The sequence below is a fragment of the Nicotiana sylvestris genome, chromosome 5, assembly GCF_000393655.2.
Source record: "Nicotiana sylvestris chromosome 5, ASM39365v2, whole genome shotgun sequence".
NCBI lineage: Eukaryota > Viridiplantae > Streptophyta > Magnoliopsida > Solanales > Solanaceae > Nicotiana > Nicotiana sylvestris.
Window position 1 is genome coordinate 138,181,141 of NC_091061.1, and position 5,879 is coordinate 138,187,019.

The following is a 5,879-nucleotide window of genomic DNA, read 5'->3' on the forward strand; positions in this document are numbered from 1 at the left end:
AAGAGGCTTCTTAAGACCCTAGATGGGTTGAGACCATGAAGGAAGATATAGAAGCTTTAGAAAGCAACAACACCTGGGAGTTAGTCAAGTTACCAAAAGGTAAGGTGGTCATTGGATGCAAATAGATGTTCAAGGTAAAGTACATGGCAAATCGTGAGATAAAGAGGTTTAAAGCAAGTTCGTGGATAAAGGATACAATTAGGTGGAGGGTATTGACTACCATGAGACATTCTCACTTGTAGTAAAGATTGCAACTGTTCGATCGATAGTATCTATTGTTGCATCTAAGGGTTGGCACATATATCATATGGATGTATATAATGCCTTCCTTCGTGGGGATCTCCATGATAAGGTCTATATGCTACTGCCAGAGGGTTTTGCAAGCCAGGGGGATCATGGCATAGTTTGAACTTTGAAGGCTTGTTAAATTCTTTTATGGGTTAAAACAAGCAAGCAAACAATGGAATGTAAACTTGACTAAAGCCTCAGTGAATCAAGGTTTTAAGCAAAGCAATTTAGACTACTCTTTATTCACGAAGAAATAAGGAAAAGATATAATCATAATTTTAGTTTATGTAGATGATATGTTGATTACTGGGAATAGTTTGTCATTGATAGAGGCAACCAAGCTTGAGTTGCAGAAGGCCTTCGTAATGAAGGATCTTGGAGAGTTAAAAATATTTTGGGATATGAATTCAGCAGATCAACCAAAGAATTTTGATGAATCATAGGAAATATGTATTAGAGATCACCACAGATTTGGGGTTGAGTGCATCTAAACCAGCCTGGACACTATTGGAGTTCAATCAGAAGCTTACAGTCAAGGAACTAGATGAAATTGGTTGAAAAAAGACATACAACCTTGGCAGGAACGGCGTTCCGCAGAATATATGACTCATGCTCCTTTAGGTTCTTTAAATTCCGTGGGTGGTGTAGCTACCGAGATCAATGCAGTCAATTATGTCTCTCCTAGAAGTTGGTTAGCTACCTCTCATTTTGTTCTAGGATTCTTCTTCTTCGTAGGTCATTTGTGGCACGCGGGAAGGGCTCGTGCAGCTGCAGCAGGATTTGAAAAAGGAATTGATCGTGACTTTGAACCTGTTCTTTCCATGACCCCTCTTAATTGAGATGAGACAGGAGATCCAATGCTTGAATGAAGTAAAAATCACTTTGATTCAATCATACATCTTGGAATCAGCCTAAGTATTCCTTTTTTGTATTCCTTTTTTCTTTTTTTTTTTCAATTCATTTTATCTAATTTATTTTTCTGGCTTGGCTAGGTGGGATAGCCGAGCCATTCCCTTTTCTTTCGGATAGCAGGTTGGGCAAAACCACTAAAGAAAAAAATCTATTCAATTAGCAAAAAAGGAGAGAGAGGGATTCGAACCCTCGATAGTTCTTTGTTAAAACTATACCGGTTTTCAAGACCGGGGCTATCAACCGCTCAGCCATCTCTCCGAAAGACTATTTTTATTTTATTCCTCCGAATAGAACATGGCCATAGGGGTGGATACCCCCACTATCTGTACTATCTGTAAAAAGATCTCAGGTGCGAATCCACCGGTCGATCTATCTATCCGTATATAGATATATGATCTAGCATGCCCATTTGTGAAATAAAAAATAAAATTCCATTTCCCCCCACTCCATGTACGAATAAAGTGCGAAAGGGGGAGTAGTAATAAGTCATATAGAATCAATGGATTCATGATAAAGTAAAATCCCTCGATGACATATTTTATCACAATTAATATTTTTTGGCTGATAGAGGGATCAAATGGTATATAGTTCATTTGTTGGTAGCTTGGAGGATTAAAAGCATGACTCTTGCTTTCCAATTGGCTGTTTTTGCATTAATTGCTACTTCATTAATCTTATTGATTAGCGTACCCGTTGTATTTGCTTCTCCTGATGGCTGGTCAAGTAACAAAAATGTTGTATTTTCTGGTACATCCTTATGGATTGGATTAGTCTTTCTGGTGGGTATCCTTAATTCTCTCATCTCTTGAACCTATTCGTCGCAGACCCAAAACCAAAATGACCCCCCTAATTTTTCTCGGTTGTGAGACACATTAAATTGGAATCTAAGTCCCCAAAGAAAACGCAAATCAAATAAAGAAAACAAAAAAATTAGAGGGGGGTCAAACTTCTTGAATAAAAAGAATACAATTAAAAAAATAATTGGAATCGTTCCGAAGAGAATATGTGTCCCGGCACTGCACAAAAAAGATCCGGTTATATATCATATATGTGGGTACATATTGTGTATCAAGAACAAAAAAATGCGGATATGGTCGAATGGTAAAATTTCTCTTTGCCAAGGAGAAGATGCGGGTTCGATTCCCGCTATCCGCCCAAGATCCAAGATAAAGTAATTTTATTACTATTTATTTATTATTTAATTTCATAAATAGCATTAAATATATCCTTAAATTAAGGATTTGGTATAGTTGGCCGTGATAGTGTAGTGATTCTATCCCTCCCCTACGTTTTCTTTTTCCTTCCACCCCCAAAAAGCGAAAGGCGGGAATTAATTACTAGTTAACAGAGTCAACCCTAAAATAGTTTGGCAAAACAAGATGTTGCGGAGACAGGATTTGAACCCGTGACCTCAAGGTTATGAGCCTTGCGAGCTACCAAACTGCTCTACCCCGCGCCGAAGATAAGAACTGAAAACTAATAGATAAACAAGGATTAAATGCGCCCCTCCACCCTATCTGTACAAATAGAATAGCCCATTTATACAGAATGGTAAAGGGGCTTCTATGATCATCGACCATAGAAATAGAAATGAAGCGTTAATCCTTACCAACTTGATCTTGTTGCTCCTGGCAACAAACATGCATGAACCATTTCACGAAGTATGTGTCCGGATAGTCCAAAGTCTCGATAGTTAGCTCTCGGCCTTCCGGTCAAAAAACAACGTCGATGAAGGAACAAGTCTAAGAGCCCTTTCTGCATTTTTTTCTATTACATTACGAAATAATGAATTGAGTTCGTATAGGTATTTTGGATACTGCTAGTGAAATAGCCCTAGCATTTGCTAGTGATTTTGTGAAGACTGGGCTGGGTAGGGAACCTTCGCATTTGCGAAGCTTATGTCGCAAATGCGACCTTGACAGGCACCGCCATTGCGAATATTGTTTGCATTTGTGAAGAAAGCAGAGATAGTCCATCCTTCGCAATTGCAAAGCTTTGGCCACAATTACGAGTTCCCATTTGCGAACATCCCATCGCAAATGTGATATCTGCGCCTATGCAAATTATAACTTAGCCGAAAATTCTTTATTTTTCAAACTTTCTCAAAACCTAAACTCTCTTGAGAGATTTTCTAAAGAAACGTTCTTCTCCAAATCGATTGTAAGTCATTTCTAACTCATTTTCTTTAATCTATAACATCTTTTCACATGATTTCAACTCAAAATCAAGGGTTTTCATGGGGGAAACTGGGTGTTTTGGGTAGAACTTAGGATTTTCAATTTTTGGGGATTTGAACCTCGATTTGAGGTCTGATTTCAAAACAAATTATATATTTGGGTGAATGGGTAATCGGGTTTTGGTTCGAACCTCGGATTTTGACCATGTGGGCCCGGGGTTGATTTTTCACTTTTTGGGAAAATCTTTATAAAATCGATTTTCATGCATTAGCATTGATTCATTTAGCATTTATTAATATCGTTAAGCAAATTGTGTCTAGATACAAGTGAATTGGTGGTGGAAACAAGAGGTAAAGTGATAGTTGAGGCTTGAATTGCGTTCGTGGCATTGAGGTAAGTGTTTGGTCTAACCTTAGCTTGAGGGAATAGGTATTGTGCCTTATTTGCTATGTGTTAGTGTAGTATACGATGTACAAGTGTGGTAACGAGTATCTATACATCGGTGTCAAGCATGCCCGTGAGTCTTAAATTGTAAATGTTGTATCTCTTAATAAGTACTAAAGTTGCCTAAATTGTTGATTATCCATGTTGAGCAAGATTTATGATTGTTTTCTTGGTATTTGGTTATTATTTAGCATTGGCTCTAGTTGAGGTTCAATTGTGAGGTTGATTAATTGTGCAAGTTTGGTTATAGTTGATTCCCTTGCCGGGACGTATTTAATTCTTATTGTTGATTCCCTTGCCGGGATGTATTTATGCTTATTGTTGATTCCCTTGCCGGGATTTATTTATGCTTATTGTTGATTCCCTTTCCGGGATATTGTTGTTGCTATTATTTGGGTGAGGAAAGAGTGATAAAGCACGAAGGGTGATGTCGTGCACATTCATATCCATGCATTTGGTGAGGAAAGAGTCATAAAGCACGAAGGGTGATGTCGTGTACATGTTTATTAATATTGATGCATATGGTGAGGAAGAGAGATAAAGAATGATGGGTGATACCGTGCACATTTCTAATATTATATGGTGAGGAAGAGAGATAAAGCACAAAGGGTGATGTCGTGCACATTTTCACTACTTGATTGCATTAGTGAGGAATGAGAGTAAAAGCACGAAGGGTGATGTTGTGCACTCATTTCCTATTTATTTTGATTTCTTGCTGCTTTGGTTTGAGTACCTTAATTGTCTTATTCCACTATTACTGTGATTTATTATGTTGGTATTTTCCCCCATAGCATGTTACCCTTTCCCCGTTACCTCTGAATCACTTTTATTACTGTTTTCCTGTTAGATATCGTTTAGCTGCAGGTTATTGGTTGTTGTGTCCTAGCCTCGTTACTACTTCACCGAGGTTAGGCTCGACACTTACCAGCACATGGGGTCGGTTGTGCTGATACTACACTCTGCTCTCTTTTGTGCAGATCCCGGTACTGGAGCATACGGACCTTAGCTAGGGGTTTCTACCTTCAGTCCACTAGGAAACCCGAGATAGTCCTACAGGCGTCTGTAGGCCTTGGCATCCCCTCCCTATCTAGTTTTCATCTGTTTTTTACTATTTCAGAGACAGACATGTACTTTCTTGTTCAGACTTTATTTGTAGTTTTCTTAGACATTCTGTGAGATGGTGACACCAGTTCTAGGTAGTATATGTTATGGACGTATTGATGTTAGTTAAATTGTTAAATTTTCATTCTTCTGCTCTATTAATTTCTAATGTTTATAAATGTTAAATTATAATTGTTAATGGATTAAAAAATGAAAAGAGTAAGATAAGTGGCTTGCCTAGCTTTCATTAGTAGGTGCCATCACGACTCCGGGGGTGAGAAGTCCGGGTCGTGACAAGTTGGTATCAGAGCTCTAGGTTACTTAGGTCTCACAATTCACGGACAAGCTTAGTAGAGTCTGAGGGATCGGTATGGAGATGTCTGTATTTATCCCCCAAAGGCTACAGAGTTAGGAACAGTTTCACTTTTATTCTTCTCGGTCGTGCGATTTGGTTTCTCAATACTAATTGAATTTCTACTATGTTCTTTCGCAGATGGAGATAACATGTGCTTCTTCATCTACCGATCAGCAGCCTGAGCCCCTAGCAGCACCTACGAGGGGCAGAGGCCGAGGTCGTGCTAGGGGCCGAGGCAGGGGCATAGCTCAGCCCAAAGAAGCAGCACCAGCGGCGGAGTCTCAGGTTGAGTTTGATTATGAGGTTCCGGCCCAGATAATCCCGATAGGCCCAGCTCAGGTCCTAGAGGGGTTCATTGCTACCCCAGTACTTTAGGATGCTCTGGTCCGTCTAGTGGGCCTTATGGAGAGTGTCACTCAGGCAGGCTTGCTTCTTGTAGCACCAGTTGTCTCTCAGGCTGGGGGAGGAGTACAGACTCCCGCTACCCGCACTCCGGAGCAGATGTCTCCCCAGTTTTAGACTCCAGCAGCTCAGCCAGTTAGAGCAGTTTAGCCGGGTGTAGTAACTTAGACCGGTGATGGAGCAGTTATGTATGCCGATGC

General features: G+C 39.8%; 2 non-coding genes across 2 annotated transcripts; one reads left to right on the top strand and one right to left on the bottom strand.

Moving 5' to 3' along the window:
- Window positions 1-2,284: 2,284 nt before the first annotated feature.
- TRNAG-GCC (transfer RNA glycine (anticodon GCC)) lies at window positions 2,285-2,355 on the top strand. The gene has a single exon. It is a non-coding gene; the product is annotated as a tRNA-Gly (tRNA).
- A 227-nt stretch (window positions 2,356-2,582) lies between these two features.
- Window positions 2,583-2,656, bottom strand: TRNAM-CAU (transfer RNA methionine (anticodon CAU)). Its single transcript has one exon. It is a non-coding gene; the product is annotated as a tRNA-Met (tRNA).
- Between the last annotated feature and the right edge of the window lie 3,223 nt (window positions 2,657-5,879).